Source organism: Oncorhynchus tshawytscha, linkage group LG22, assembly GCF_018296145.1.
Source record: "Oncorhynchus tshawytscha isolate Ot180627B linkage group LG22, Otsh_v2.0, whole genome shotgun sequence".
Classification (NCBI taxonomy): Eukaryota; Metazoa; Chordata; class Actinopteri; order Salmoniformes; family Salmonidae; genus Oncorhynchus; species Oncorhynchus tshawytscha.
Window position 1 is genome coordinate 17,069,917 of NC_056450.1, and position 15,365 is coordinate 17,085,281.

Sequence of the window (15,365 nt, forward strand, 5' to 3'; positions counted from 1 at the left end):
TCCTATTTTTCCTTTGAGATGTGAATGAACTTAATGTTTCAGAGTGAGAACAGTCCTTCTTTTGTTCGGGCTCAACGCAAGAACAGCATTGGGAAACACTTAGAGCTTAGGTGCATCCTGTTTCCATTGATCATCCTTGAGATGTTTCTACAAATTGATTGGACTCCACCTGTAATCAATCCAATTCATTGGACAGGATTTGGAAAGGTACACACCTGTCTATATATGGTCCAACAGTTGAGAGTGCATGTCAGAGCAAAATCCAAGCCATGAGGTCGAAGGAATGCCTGTAGAGCTCCAAGACAGGATTGTGTCGAGGCGCTGATCTGGGGAAGGGTACCCCAAAATGTCTTCTGCATCGAAGGTCTGCAAGAACACAGTGGCCTCCATCATTCTTAAATGGAAGAAGTTTGGAACCACCAAGACTCTTCCTAGAGCTGGCCACCTGGCAAAACTGAACAATTAGGAAGGAAGGGCCTTGGTCAGGGAGATGACCAAGAACCCAATGGTCACTCTGACAGAGCTCCAGAGTTCCTCTGTGGCGATGGGAGAACCTTCAAGAAGGACAACCATCTCTGCAGCACTCCACCAATCAGGCCTTTATGGTAGAGTGGCCAGACAGAAGCCACTCCTCTGTAAAAGGCACATGACAGCCCACTTGGAGTTTGCCAAAAGGCACCTAAAGGTCTTTCAGACCATGAGAAACAAGATTCTCTAGTCAGATGAAACAATATTGAACTTTTTGGCCTGAATGCCAAGCGTCACGTCTGGAGGAAACCTGGCACCACCCCTAAGGTGAAGAGCGGTGGTGGCAGCATCATGCTGTGGGGATGTTTTTCAGTGGCAGGGACTGGGAGACTAGTCAGGATCGAGGGAAATATATATGGACCAAAGAACAGAGAGATCCTTGATGAAAACCTGCTCTAGACAGCTCAGGACCTCAGACTGGGGTGAAGGTTCACCTTCAAACAACTCTAAACACACAGCCAAGACAACGCAGGAGTGGCTTCGGGACAAGTCTCTGAATGTCCTTGAGTGGCCCAGCCAGACCCCGGACTTGAACACTTTCAAACATCTCTGGAGAGACCTGAAAATAGCTGTGCAGCAAAGCTCCCCATCCAACCTGACAGTGCTTGAGAGGATCTGCAGAGAAGAGGAGAAACTCCCCAGGTACAGGTGTGCCAAGCTTGTAGCGTCATACGCAAAAACCAGTTTTTGCTTTGTAATTATGGGGTATTGTGAGTAGGTTGATGAGAGAAAAAAAAGTCTGTAGCGTCGAAAAATTCAAGGGGTCTGACTACTTTCTGAATGGTCTGTATAAATTACAGAAGTATACCTTATTTAAAGTGACAGGCCTGTAAACATTTATGACTGAGTCATCGAAATGTATAACTCCTAAGAGTATACCTTATTTTCGTGGCAGAACTATTGACATTTATAACTGCGTTATTAACATTTAAAACTGCCAAAATTATACCTTATTGACCATTACCTTAACAAATGAGTTATCAACATTTATAACTGCTGAAAGTGGAAACCTCCTGGCTATTTATTAATGAGCAGCAAACATTTATAAAAGCATGTAATCTCCTCACTCATCCAATACATAGTAAAAAGAACATGTCATTTAATAGAAGGACACATTGGGAAAACAATTTTGCAGTTACTCAAATGTGTAGCCTATCATTGGTATAGTGAGTAGTCTAGCTAATTCAGATAAATGGGTGGGGGCTTTTTCTCCCCTTTTTAACATTACATGTCAGAATAGAAATTGACAACAAATGAACTATTTAAAATACAACATAGGGTCTCATGGTCCCCTTCTGTGTCTTCATCTGTTTATTTCTTGTTAAGAATTGTCCAGTCCTGGAGTCTGAGACCTTATGGGAATCTGTGGGAGAGAATAGGATTTTATGACAATTTAGCATCGACATTCTCGCTACACAACTGTACTATCATCGTTATCATGAGTTATACCATTTAGGCTTAGCTAGTTATGTTATCCACTGCTAGTTAATAATAATAATAATAATATCTAGCTAGTGTTTAAGAGTAGGTGTTCCCTAATGGAAATATGCAAATAAATGCTAGAACACGCCAATAGGATCTCACTAGCTCGTGCTTGGCTCTGCCCACCTCCTTGCTTGTTCTGCCCACTATGATTAATTTGCTCACATTGGAAACGACAGGCTCTGGGTCTATATTGGGTTAGTTATGCAAATCTTTGATGTCGATGTTAGCTAGCTAGCTGGCAGCTAACATTTGCTAGCTAGCTAGCGAAGCTAACTAGCCAGCAAACGTGATCTAATTTGCTAGCCCACTATATCATTCCAAAGATTATCTCTTGCTAAATCGTCTAGCAGAATTTCTATATTCAAAAATAAGTTTTAGGTTTTACATAATGCAAGCTAGCTAGCTAACGTTTCCTAGTTAGCTAGTTAGGACAGAGCTGCTAGCAAACATTAGCTAGATAACTACTTTGCTAGCTGAGCAGCGTGCTAAATCATTCAGCAAAACTTCTGAATCCAAAAGTAAAACAAATTGCATAGAGAATTTACCTTCTTTCCACTGTCAACATTTTTTTTCTTTTTATCTTTTATCAGCAAACCACACCAATAATATGGCTTGAGATCTTCAGATGAAGCCTTCATTCCTGGAATAAATAAGTGTACCAATGCATCATCAATGACCATTGGTCTGAAAACCAGCCATTTCTTTTTGCATGACGATACATAAGGGTTCAATATTATACACATTTGTAAGTGCATTTATAAATGGTTAGTAGCTAGTAAATAGTGTCTCGTTATTTGGCAAGCACTGACTGGCAATCGCACTATTTGACCAATTTGTTATAACCCATTTACAAATGATTTAATAACTATTAGTAACGTAATTATTAATTTGTTATAACCCATTTACAAATGATTTAATAACCATTAGTAACGTAATTACAAACCCTTTATAAACCCTTTACAAATGAAACCTTATAGGAAAGTGTTACCCACTAGATCTTCACATCTCCCTAGCACAGATACAGCTGGATCCAACACTGAGGGCGACATTAGCATGTATTTGCATTGCATATCTTCAATTAAGTCTAGCAGTGAAAGCCAATTGTTCTCACCACCTTGAGAGCATGTCATGATTACAAATGGAAACCAGTGTTTTTATTAGTACAATGTATGAAAAAAACAAATCATTTGATATGATGTCATTCCTTACCTCAAGTCAAGTCACAGCCCACATCTAATACTACCATATAACTCATACATATATGCAATGGATGCATCTTTAATACTATATGTACTAAATAGTATTACAAGATGAGTATGACACTATATGGGCACTATGAATCAATGGTTTGAAAGTGCATACACCTACTTGTTTGAGCAAGGTGATCAATCTTCAATAGGTTTGCTCAGATACTTTCAATGCTTTGATAAAGCACATGAGACTGATGCTATCATTACTGTGACAGTGTTACCCTAGTCATAACCTCTACAACAGGACTCTACTGTTGATGTTCAGCATGATATGTAGCAAGGCACCAGGGGGACTTGTATGAATGAAAAAACATCTTCTTCTTCTAGATTCACTGGACCCTCGGGCGAAATAAAAAAAGAGGGACATATTTATACCCAGTAGGATAACTAGAAACTATCCACATTTAAATTGCTTTGGTCTTTGGATCAGCAGTCCCTGTAGGGAGATGCATACACTCAGGGAATTGTTTCGATTTAGGGAGTGATAAAATTGTATCTGCTCTGCAAAAGAATGTAGAATACCCAGATAGCTGCTCAGCTCTCCCCAGAACAGCAGAGATCCTGCCTTCGCTCACCAAACACAGAAGGATGTGTATAGTACTTCATACCAAGAAGGATGTGTATAGTATGTCATACCAAATGAGACACAGATGTATAGAATGTAGATGAAATAGTACTGTAGCAGAGAGGACAAGGCAGTATGTTGGCACTATGCCTGCACTGTGGTGCTTTCGGCCTCATGCAAGATTCATGTGGACTATGCATGCTCCACACAACAGAAAGGTTGAAAGTACTTTAGGATTTTGAAGTTAGTACTGTTTCAAAGTATTGTAATGGCCCAGTGCAGTCAAAAATGTATACAGTTGAAGTCGGAAGTTTACATACACCTTAGCCAAATACATTTAAACAAAGTTTTTCACAATTCTTGACATTCAATCCTAGTAAAAATTGAGGTCAGGGCTTTGTGATGGCCACTCCAATACCTTGACTTTGTTGTCCTTAAGCCATTTTGCCACAACTTTGGAAGTATGCTTGGGGTCATTGTCCATTTGAAAACACATTTGCGTCTGTAACGGATGTGAAACGGCTAGCTTAGTTAGCGGTGCACGCTAAATATGCTTCGTGGGTGACTGTTGTTGATGTGTGCTGAGGGTCCCTGGTTCGCGCCCGGGTATGGGCGAGGGGAAGGTCTAAAGTTATACTGTTACACGTCCAAGCTTTAACTTCCTCACTGATGTCTTGAGATGTTGCTTCAATATATCCACATAATTTTCATCCTCATGATGCCATCTATTTTGTGAAGTGCACCAGTCCCTCCTGCAGCAAAGCACCCCCACAACATGATGCTGCCACCCCCGTGCTTCACGGTTGGGATGGTGTTATTTGGCTTGCAAGACTCCCCCTTTTTCTTCCTAACATAACGATGGTCATTATGACCAAACAGTTCTATTTTTGTTTCATCAGACCAGAGGACATTTCTCCAAAAAGTACGATCTTTGTGCCCATATGCAGTTGCAAACCGTAGTCTGGCTTTTCTATGGCGGTTTTGGAGCAGTGGCTTCTTCCTTGCTGAGCGGCCTTTCAGGTTATGTCGACATAGGACTCGTTTTACTGTGAATATAGATACTTTGGTACCCGTTTCCTCCAGCATCTTCACAAGGTCCTTTGCTGTTGTTCTGGGATTGATTTGCACTTCTCACACCAAAGTACGTTCATCTCTAGGAGACAGAGCGTGTCTCCTTCCTCCTCCGTTTTGATGACTCCCACCTAAATGTATGTAAACTTCTGACTTCAACCAAATATACATTTCCACACTATACAATTGTGAAAATGTATGATATTGCCATTTTAGTGTAAGAGCTGTTTGAAAATACCCCCCCTGCCTTGGAACTTTAACACGGCACTTCAAACAATCTTACGCAGTATGACGCTTTTCATTTAAACTTACACAGTACATGAATTCACAGGGCAATATTAAACTCTTAGTGTAAACTCTAAAACAATTGGAAGATTGTGTAAGTATTCACGAAGCAAAACAAAATATTTTCTTGCCATTGGGCGCTTCTGTGTCCCTATCGAGGTTTATGTCATGAGTACTTGGAAAATGTCATCAAAACATTGTACAGTTTAGTAATGCCATGTAAATCTATATGGCAATGGTAATGCATGTCCAAGATGTGCTATATGAAGTGTTTGAGTGCAGTTTCTCCTTAATAATAGCAACCTACAATAACTGCTCAGGAAAGAACACAGACTCTGCAGAAACGCTTGAGGCCATTTAACAATAGGGAGGCAGGCTATTATATATTATTTATGTGTTGTTTGACTGTGTTTAATCCGTCCCCAGATTGTATGCGAAGATTCCCATGTGCAGTACTACATAAAAGCACTTTTAAAAATGAGGGACAAAAAATAAGGACAGAGGTGCTCCTAAGTACTTTTAGGAATTTACATCTTCAAGTCCCACTGCACATGACTAGAAATAAACGCCTTTGCAAGTGAGCTTGAGGGCTACTCCCCCTCTGCATGCAAACGTCAGTAAAACTGCTGCACAGCAATACAGGGCAGCTATTATGAACAAAGCTAAAGCATGCAGACAAATTGTAGGTATGAGCAGCTTGTGATTGCAGCTTCTGTGGGAGCCCAACAGAGACTAAATGGCTGTTGTTGTGTGGTCGTCATGCGAAGATAACCACTGGATGGATCTCTGTAATCCCTGAGAATACAGGATTCCACACTAATTGACATACTAGAACGTTGCCCTTATGGCATGCAGTAAATACTGCTCTGAAATTACTAGTAGGCTAATTACGACCCTGACCATGTAGGACAGAAAATCCTCTAGCCTGTCATTTTGAAAATACACATATATCCTGCTAAAAGGCTAGATCGCACACTACCGATAAAAAACAGTACATTCATTCAAATAGTAAATTAATAACATATTCAATGAAATAATGATTATGGTTGTGATGAATCATTCCCATAGTGGTTATGGACTTATTCTTCACCACTACTACCAAATGCCAAGTGAGTCAACATTCTTTTCCCCCTTAACACCTTGTCAGTCGTGCGATTTCATGTCGGAGAATCCGTCAAAAGAAGGACGATAATGTGTCTCCTCAATGGAAGACCCTTGTGCTTTGATAAAGCAGATAAAAATTATAACCGTGTTTAATAATGCATCTTTGGTTAGAGTTGGGGGAGGAGATAGTAAACAGGAAAGATTAATAGATACTTAGATGAGTGGTAGCAATGTGGCTGAGAATCCTGGCTGATTTGCAGCACTATTCTAATGGAGGTTGAACACAAACAGCTCTGACCACCTGCCACAGTGTTAAAGGGATACGTAGCTGTGTGACCGGACTCTATAATAACAGTCAGATCATCTATCCTAATTGTGTACAAGACATGTGAATTAACGGCTGGTCTGACAAAGCTCTGGATTACTATGTTATTCAACATGTCTGAATCATCACCAAGCTCTTAATAAATAAATCAAATATTCCCAGAAAATACAGTATGTGATGCTTGTTATTAACAAACTAACAACCAAACCATGATGGCATGCGATGGCAGGTCTGGAAGGATGCATCGCCATTTATCAGTCGAGTCCATTATAGCTGTGTTCAGTCCAGTGAAGACTGGATTTGTGTTGACAGAACGGCTGGCCATGCTGTGTTCGGCTGGATCTCTCAGCATAATGAATGGAGATGGGGTATTGATGAAAGATGCAATATGATGATCAGCACTGTAAGGCCGAAGCAGTGAGAATTGAAATGTTAGAGACAGTGTGGAAGGTAAAATGTACTCTGTTGTTTGGATGGTTGGTTTCCCAACTTTTAGGGCCAGAATCATGGTGCTGACTAATAACAAGGCAATCAACTTGAAGCCAACTCTTCTTGTGACAACCTTACCACAAAGTCATAGAATAGGTAGACTGTTTGTCTCACTCACTCTGTGATACGGGGATGTAGTATCAACGCTGGTCCTAGTCTGATCAAGACCCATTTGAAACAGCCATAAAACTCTCAGCCATTCAAACATTGAGAAGGGAAGGGAATAGAAGCCATCAGAATGCAAATTGAGGAAGAAAATAAGCATGTCCTCCCCCTAATAAATCTGGAGTTATTGCTTATTAAGACATAAAGGAAGGCAATTTGCAGGTACCCCTCTCTGAGGCAACCACAAAGTTCTCACTGTTTGAGAAATCTTTATCACGATCTACTCACAACCTGGCTGAGAAAACATTTTGCTATTGCAGAGGATTTTAATAAACCCATCCACAAATAAGAACATATTCACTGTTCATTCCACTCAAAGCAGCAAATACAGACACAGCCAGAGTTCCAATTTAGTGGACAAGCATCTGGCTGCACCTATAAAGACTTCACTAATTTGCTCACTCTGTTGAGAATGTGTTTATCATACTTGAGCACTGTGCAGTTTCCTGACAGTGTGAAGCCTGGAAGTCTTGCTGACATATTGCCATACTGTAGATGGTTGCCAAGCATCTAATGTACACACAATGTATGATTTATGTCATTGCTCAAACTAAAACACAATTCCTAATCAAAGCCTTCCAGTACATTTTTTTTTATATCAACACCATAACGTTAACAAATATGACAGTATATTACAGTTATGTTCTTCATATCACTGAATTATTAGCTGTAACAGTACGCAGTCACATAATATAATATGCTAGTTAGTAGAAGTTAAATACAGCACATGGAAAAAGAGAAGACCCAAAATGCAGGTAATTCATATGCTATATTTCAGTGTTTTTTCAAATCTCCATTATGAACACATTTAGGTGTATCGACCTCTGAATGCACGGCTATGAAAAGCCAACTGACATTTACTCCTGAGTTGCTGACCTGTTGCACCCTCTACAACCACTGTGATTATTATTTGACACTGCTGGTCATCTATGAACGTTTGGACATCTTGAAGAACGATCTGGCCTTAATGGCCATGTAGTCTTATAATCTCCACCTGGTACAGCTAGAAGAGGACTGGCCATCCCTCAGAGCCTGGTTCCTCGTTAGGTTTCTTCCTAGGTTCCAGCCTCTTTCTATGGACTTTTTCTAGCCCCCGTGCTTCTACATCTGCATTGCTTGCTGTTTGGGGGTTTAGGCTGGGTTTCTGTGTAAAACGTGCCACTTTGTCACATCTGCTGATGTTAAAAGGGTTTTATAAATACATTTGATTTGATTTGATTTATTGGACTGGCCTGATGTAAGAACCTGTTCCTGTCGTCTTTCCTGCACTCTGCTCAGAACCTCTTTGGTAAAATAGTAAGGAGACACAAAAAGGTCATACATTTCCAAACAAAAGAGACAACGTTCCCTTTTTGCCATAATATGCGACATATTATATGACATTTCCTGATGAATTCCATTAGTCATTGTAATTGCACTCAACTTTATAAGGTGCAAAACAAATGGGCATGAAGAATTGACAGACAGTTATTTGACTATACGTATTTAGGGACATTGAGCACACAGTATATTTTGAATGAAATCAGACTTAGATCAAGGTCTAGAGAAAGTAATGCATTTTCAGACATATTATGTAAATAGGCACACTCATACTTGTATAATAACAAAATAGTGTTATTTTTTTTCCATATGAGCCCCAAGAAAGGTTTTAAGATGCTAACAATGATAACGCTGAGCAAGCTACATTCATACAGTATGAACCCCCACTGGAGGTTCCCATTCACACAGAGCGTTGATCAATGATGAATAGATCAATAATGGCTGCTATCTCATGTACCCCATGTAGCTCCCAACAAAGAACCATTGACCAAGGGATAGAGAAAGGGACAGAAATAGCTAAATACTGTAGTTATTTCGTAATGTTGTGGTGTTTTTTTGTAATCTATTGCAATGTGTTTTTTATCAAATTGTATTTATTGATTGGTTTATTGTGCATCTGCCATTTTCATTTCCAAATAAATGATTATACTGTCCTCAGGGGATTCTTTTACATAGTATTTAAGCATTTTTACATCACCTCAAGTATTCTACTGTGTATACAACACTGTGTGCAAACGTAATATTTCAATAAACAGGTCATGGAGCATTTTGTGAATGAAAAGATGATGGATAAGGTTTTGGGAAGCGTTGCACATTTTCTGGTGTCCAACTAGCTAGGTTTCCATAACAGTTTTGACAGATTTTCATGTGAAATGCATTCTATTTGCAACCTATTGTAACAGCATTCTTCCTCCTCTTCTGAGGAGGAGTAGCGAGAAGGATTGGAGGGCCAATGCGCAGCGTGGTAAGTGTCCATAACGTTTATTTTAAGACATAAACTGAACACTATGAAATACAAAACAATAAATGTGAACATGAACGAAACCGAAACAATACCTTGTGGCAACAAACACTCACACGGAAACAAACACCCACAACTCAAAAGTGAAACCCAGGCTACCTAAGTATGATTCTCAATCAGAGACAACTAACGACTCCTGCCTCTGATTGAGAACCATACTAGGCCGAACACAAAAAACAACAGAAAAACAAACATAGACTGCCCACCCCAACTCACGCCCTGACCATACTAAAACAAAGAATAAAATAACAGAACTATGGTCAGAACATGACACCTATACACAGACCTTGCACTCTACTGTATTCAGGAAATCAAGGAAACACTGCTCAAACTGCCCAATTTCCAATATAACAGCTAATACGTATGTTTTACTACAGAAAATCAGCGTTTTGTGGTCTTATCACTCTTAGACATATCATGCAAATCCCAGAGCATGATGTGTTGGTTTCCAGATTAACGATTCACACCTCCGGAGCATTTCATCTCAGGAAAACACCCTAGCTCAGCAGGAACCAGGCTGAAATGTGGCTGTAAATAAGAAAGGGATGGAGAAACAAGGAGGAGAGCGAACCACTGCCGGAGCATCCCCCTCTCTCCCTGGGAGGCAGTTAATTAGGCAGCCACTTCACAGCAAGCCCAGTACAGTGCCGTGATACTCTGAATGAGAAGGAAGATATAAGCTTAGAGAGGTCATGGGTCAGTGTGGCAGCTCTCAGATAAATGCTGAGACAAGGGAAGTGAGTAAACAGCCACACACAAGACTACCACATGAGGTCAGAGAAGTCGCAGACTGACTGGATTACTTTTTTAGCTCGGTGCATGGCAAAACATCTGTACTATGCAGTGTTTTTAGAGCCCAATTTTCCAGATTGATGAACAACACAGTGTATGGAAGCTTCTGAATGACTTGGGCTGTGGTCCTCATTACGCAGACAGGTCAGTTTGGACTGATACAGGGGTGGGATCTGGCATGATTTGAACAGGAAAACATTGTCAGGTTGTCAGGACAAGTAGTAGCCCTGAGAAATTAGAGTTGTTAGGGTTCCCCTGTGAGATTCAGTATGGCCAGAGAAATGGAGACTATGAGATGAGCAGAGTGCTAGTTTTGATATGGTTTTATTGCTGACCTAGAGGCAAATTAATTACCTCCCTAGAGAGTTGGCCTGGTGTATGGGGAGGCTTATAAATAGAGCTATGGGATGATGAAGGGTGTGTGATAGCAGCGCACGCTTCTCATTGGTTTCAGACCGGCAAAAACTGATCCAACACATGATGGCAAGCACATATGCAGGTATAATTCTAATTACAATAAGATATGGCTCAATAGTTACAGTAACTTCAGGTGAGTATAGACAGACAAATCAATACAACAGAACACAATCCTAAAGGGGGGAAGGAGAAGGGTGGAAATACAGGATGGAGGATTTACACAAAAGGAAATAGAGGCAAGGCTATGTATTGTAAGTTAATGGAAAAGTAAGTACCTTTGTGCCCTGTGAGCTCAACATGACTAAAGTGGCCCCTGAAGAAAGGTTATCCGTCTGTATTCAATCCTCTGTCTCTCAGCCACCTAAGAGCCTCCCCAGATATCTCAATGGCACCAGCCCATCTTTTCCTAATACTATTAACTGTGGATCGAATTAGTGTAGGCTATAGACTTCAGCTAACATTACAATTTCACCAAGTCTATATTGATTCTTTGAGTTGTGTCTTTGAGTTATTATCAATTATCAATGTATTCCATATCCAAGGCAATTAACAATGGAACTTGATGGGTTTTACAGTCGCACCATGAGACTGTCAAGTGACGCAGCTATAGCCTACTAACGAATTTAAATACATGCCTGAAACTGGCTTGAAGTCTAAATCAAGCCCGAGTCAAGCGGTGCTCTGCATCTCACTCACGGCACACATCTCAGCGTGTTACTGGGATCAGCCTGCCCTCGTTCTCAGTAAATGGCATAATGGGGCGAGTTAGTGCAGAAGTCAGTGATTGATAGTACATATTAGTTGATGTTTATTCCACTTCTGGCTGTTTACTGTGGATGATTATATTCTTCATTATTCTGTGATTTTGTTTGTAACTCTGTAATTGCATCATGAGCATGCAATCAATCGGAGTCTCCTTTGAGTTACTGTATATATTTTTTGAAGTAGACAATGTAATAGAATGGGGGCTGGGAGAGTTTGGTGGGAGGTGTGGGAGTTTGTATGCAGTGGATGGAACTGGGTTACCGTAGATACAGTGCATCTCAATAACTGAAGGGTCAATGACAGAAAATATATCATGATTGGACCAAAGGTACATTTAATCGACACAACATGTCCTCTTGCTCTGTATAATTCTTTGACTCTCTGCCACTGCTACCTGGAATTCACAATTGGCAGGAGAGTATTGAATGAAATTACCCATTGCCATAAAACTCACCAGTTTGTTTCCATATTGATCATGAGAAACACCCATAGCCTCATACAGTACAGTATGTTATCCTTGTGTTTCAACTGATCAAAGCTAGCATGGAGCACTTGTAAGTGATTAAACCTGACCTTTTCTTAAAACCAAAATCAATGGCCTCAAAGTCACAGCCCTGCTGTATCGACATGATGCTAATTGAAATGTGCCGTCAATAGGAAGGATTCTCCTCTTGCACTGTTTCTTTAAGAACTCAGTTCTCGAACAAGGAAATGCAATTGAGGTTCTTTAAGTCTTGCATTGTTCTAAAGCAATGGACAGAGAGAAGATGAATGTCTAGACAAACAAAGGAGGGACCAGAAGGAAAGGGAAGTCTGTTAGAAGTGGCTATTGGTATGGCTGAAGAAAATGCTAAACAGACAGATCCCCAGTGGAACTAGACTGTGTCAATAACAATCTATTATTCACAGCACTCTCTGGGAAAAGGGAAGTCAGTTGAAGTCAGGGAGGTTGTGTACTGCTTGAATATACAGTAGAGCAATGGGAAAACACAACAATAGAGTTAACACAACTAATTGCTGTTAATTGCAATGCATGTTTTCATATCAACAACATAAGAAATTAGTGGAAGTAATTATAACTTGATGCACAGGTTTTGGTAACCCATTATTTATAAGTGTTTTACTGTAGAGGGATCTTCTATGCAGTAGCGTCTTGAGTAATATGTGTGCAATCCTCTCCACGAATAGCTGGTGGCGCAAAACTAGAGACATTGGAAAGCTTTGGATAGTTCCAATAAGAGCACACAGTCAGAACTGCTTTACACTATTTTTGTGGAGTTATTAATTTGATATATTGTCATAGAGTGGCTACTGCAGCTGAGAGAATTTACTGGGGTAATGTTTCACAAAACTCTGCAGAAGCTGCAGTCGTAATAAAGAGCTACCTACAGTACATCACCAGTTGATTACTTCAGGTTTCAGTGTGTATAGAATTATAGGGTTGTCAACCTCAGGAAACCTCTGAAATCAGTGCCAATAATCCTGCTGGTACTTTATTACACACTGATTTTCTAGAGTATTTCAGAACCGACCTTTATGTGAACCTCTACACATTTCCATCTCTACATTCATTACAGTGCAACCACGCTCAAGCTAGCTAATACTCCCTCAGATATGGTCATTGACAATTGGTAAACATTATCTATCAACCAGCCGCACAGGGAAATTTCAACTTTAACAAATTTCCCTCTCCTAAGAATAATGTGGCATGGTATTTGGATGATAATGTGTATGCTAGAGGAAGTCGGTAAACATAGGGTGGTACAGGTGCAGGCTGGGCTCTCGCAGACCCTGCCGATTTGTTTTGGAAACTAACTTTTATTTTTTTTATTTTACTTCTCCTCTTGCTGTTATAAATGCCATGTCCTCCAAATCCCTTTGAAGGATTGCAGTCAGACTCCGATTTTTCATTACCACAACGAAATCAGTGTAACATCAGGATGTGGCTGAGGGCTTGGGTTGTGAATGGAAAACAAATTACCAGTACAGGAGGAGGACTGGGGTTACATAACATTGTCTTTGTCTAACAGCAACAGGCTGCTGTTGCTGACGATTTCACCCCCCTTTTCCATCTTCGTGAGTCTTTGTCTGGTGTTAGCCAAATCCGCTTACTGTACATGAGTAGCAGTGTTGAGCGGCAGATCAGGAAAAAAGGGAAGTTCTGACAGAACATACTGACATCTGTAAACCACTATGGAGGTGGTACAGTAAGAATCTTCAGGTGAAGTGGTGAGGATCTAATGAAAGTTCAGTAAAAGACAGCCGTAGGGTAGTTCATACTGTAGTCTTGCCCATATTGTAACTGCCAAGCTTGGACACTATAGTAAATGGATCAAGGTTCAGAGGCTGCAGCTTGGGCAATTCTTCTTTGAAAGCATGTGTGGAAGGTAAAAGTCAGGCATTTGAAAAAGCAGAGGACATAGCATCATGTGGAAGGGCATCATGTCATATGAAACATGTCTCCAAGGTAAAGACTAGTATTGAAGGTACAGTAGATAGACTAACAAGGACATCACTGGAACACACAGTAACACAAGGCAGCTCAACGTACATGCAGGCTGTGCCATACACATCTCTCTCACACGTCTCTCAGCTCTGTCCTCACACATTCACCATGTTGTGCTTTGGCAAAGTGGGTGGGGTTATATCCTTCCTGTTTGGCCCTGTCTGGGGGTGTCCTTGGATGGGGCCACAGTGTCTCCTGACCCCTCCTGTCTCAGCCTCCAGCATTTATGCTGCAGTAGTTTATGTGTCGGGGGGCTAGGGTCAGTTTGTTATATCTGGAGTACTTCTCCTGTCCTATTCGGTGTCCTGTGTGAATTTAAGTGTGCTCTCTCTAATTCTCTCTTTCTCTCTTTCTTTCTCTCTCTCGGAGGACCTGAGCCCTAGGACCATGCCTCAGGACTACCTGACATGATGACTCCTTGCTGACCCCAGTCCACCTAGCCGTGCTGCTGCTCCAGTTTAAACTGTTCTGCCTTATTATTATTTGACCATGCTGGTCATTTATGAACATTTGAACATCTTGGCCATGTTCTGTTATAATCTCCACCCGGCACACCCAGAAGAGGACTGGCCACCCCACATAGCCTGGTTCCTCTCTAGGTTTCATCCTAGGTTTTGGCCTTTCTCGGGAGTTTTTCCTAGCCACCGTGCTTCTACACCTGCATTGCTTGCTGTTTGGGTTTTTAGGCTGGGTTTCTGTACAGCACTTTGAGATATCAGCTGATGTACAAAGGGCTATATTAATACATTTGATTTGATTTGATCATACACATGTCAAGGGGAGTCACAGTTAGTGATGTAGTGATGTTTTTTTTAGGTGAGGGAATGAGTACATTTTTTTATGATGTCATAATTTTCTCAGTCAAAGTTTGTACCGACAGATGTAGGCAATTTAATTGCCTTTTATTTTAGAATATGCATGAAATAATTTCAACATCTGCCTATGCCCACACAAATGTTATATTTTTAATACTCTCAAACACCAAGTTAGGCATAGGCTACCTGATTCCAAAATAGGTCATCATCATGGTCAATCGTGAATGATAATTATTCATCTTTTACTGGTGAAACGTCCAAACTGCATCTCCATGCCAATCATTTGATTGATCTCAATCAGTTTCATGGGATATATGCATTTAGATCTGTTTGAATTACTGTTTCATGGGTGAATTAGAGCAGATGGTATTAACTAACTATTAGCCTTTCTTGTATTTTGTTACAATCAACGCATGTATCCTGCCTAGTGGTGCACTCTGTTGAGTTTAGCACATTATATAT

The 15,365-nt window shown here is 40.5% G+C and overlaps 1 protein-coding gene and 1 long non-coding RNA gene across 2 annotated transcripts in view; both read right to left on the minus strand.

The window, feature by feature from the left end:
- The window catches only part of LOC112221956 (metabotropic glutamate receptor 4-like), a 323,222-nt gene that overhangs the window by 156,074 nt on the left and 151,783 nt on the right, over window positions 1–15,365 (minus strand). The gene's annotated exons all lie outside the window — the stretch shown is intronic.
- Window positions 1,606–2,695, minus strand: LOC121840445. Its single transcript, XR_006079632.1, has 2 exons — window positions 2,559–2,695; window positions 1,606–1,891 (listed from the first exon to the last, which is right to left on the minus strand). It is a non-coding gene; the product is annotated as an uncharacterized LOC121840445 (long non-coding RNA).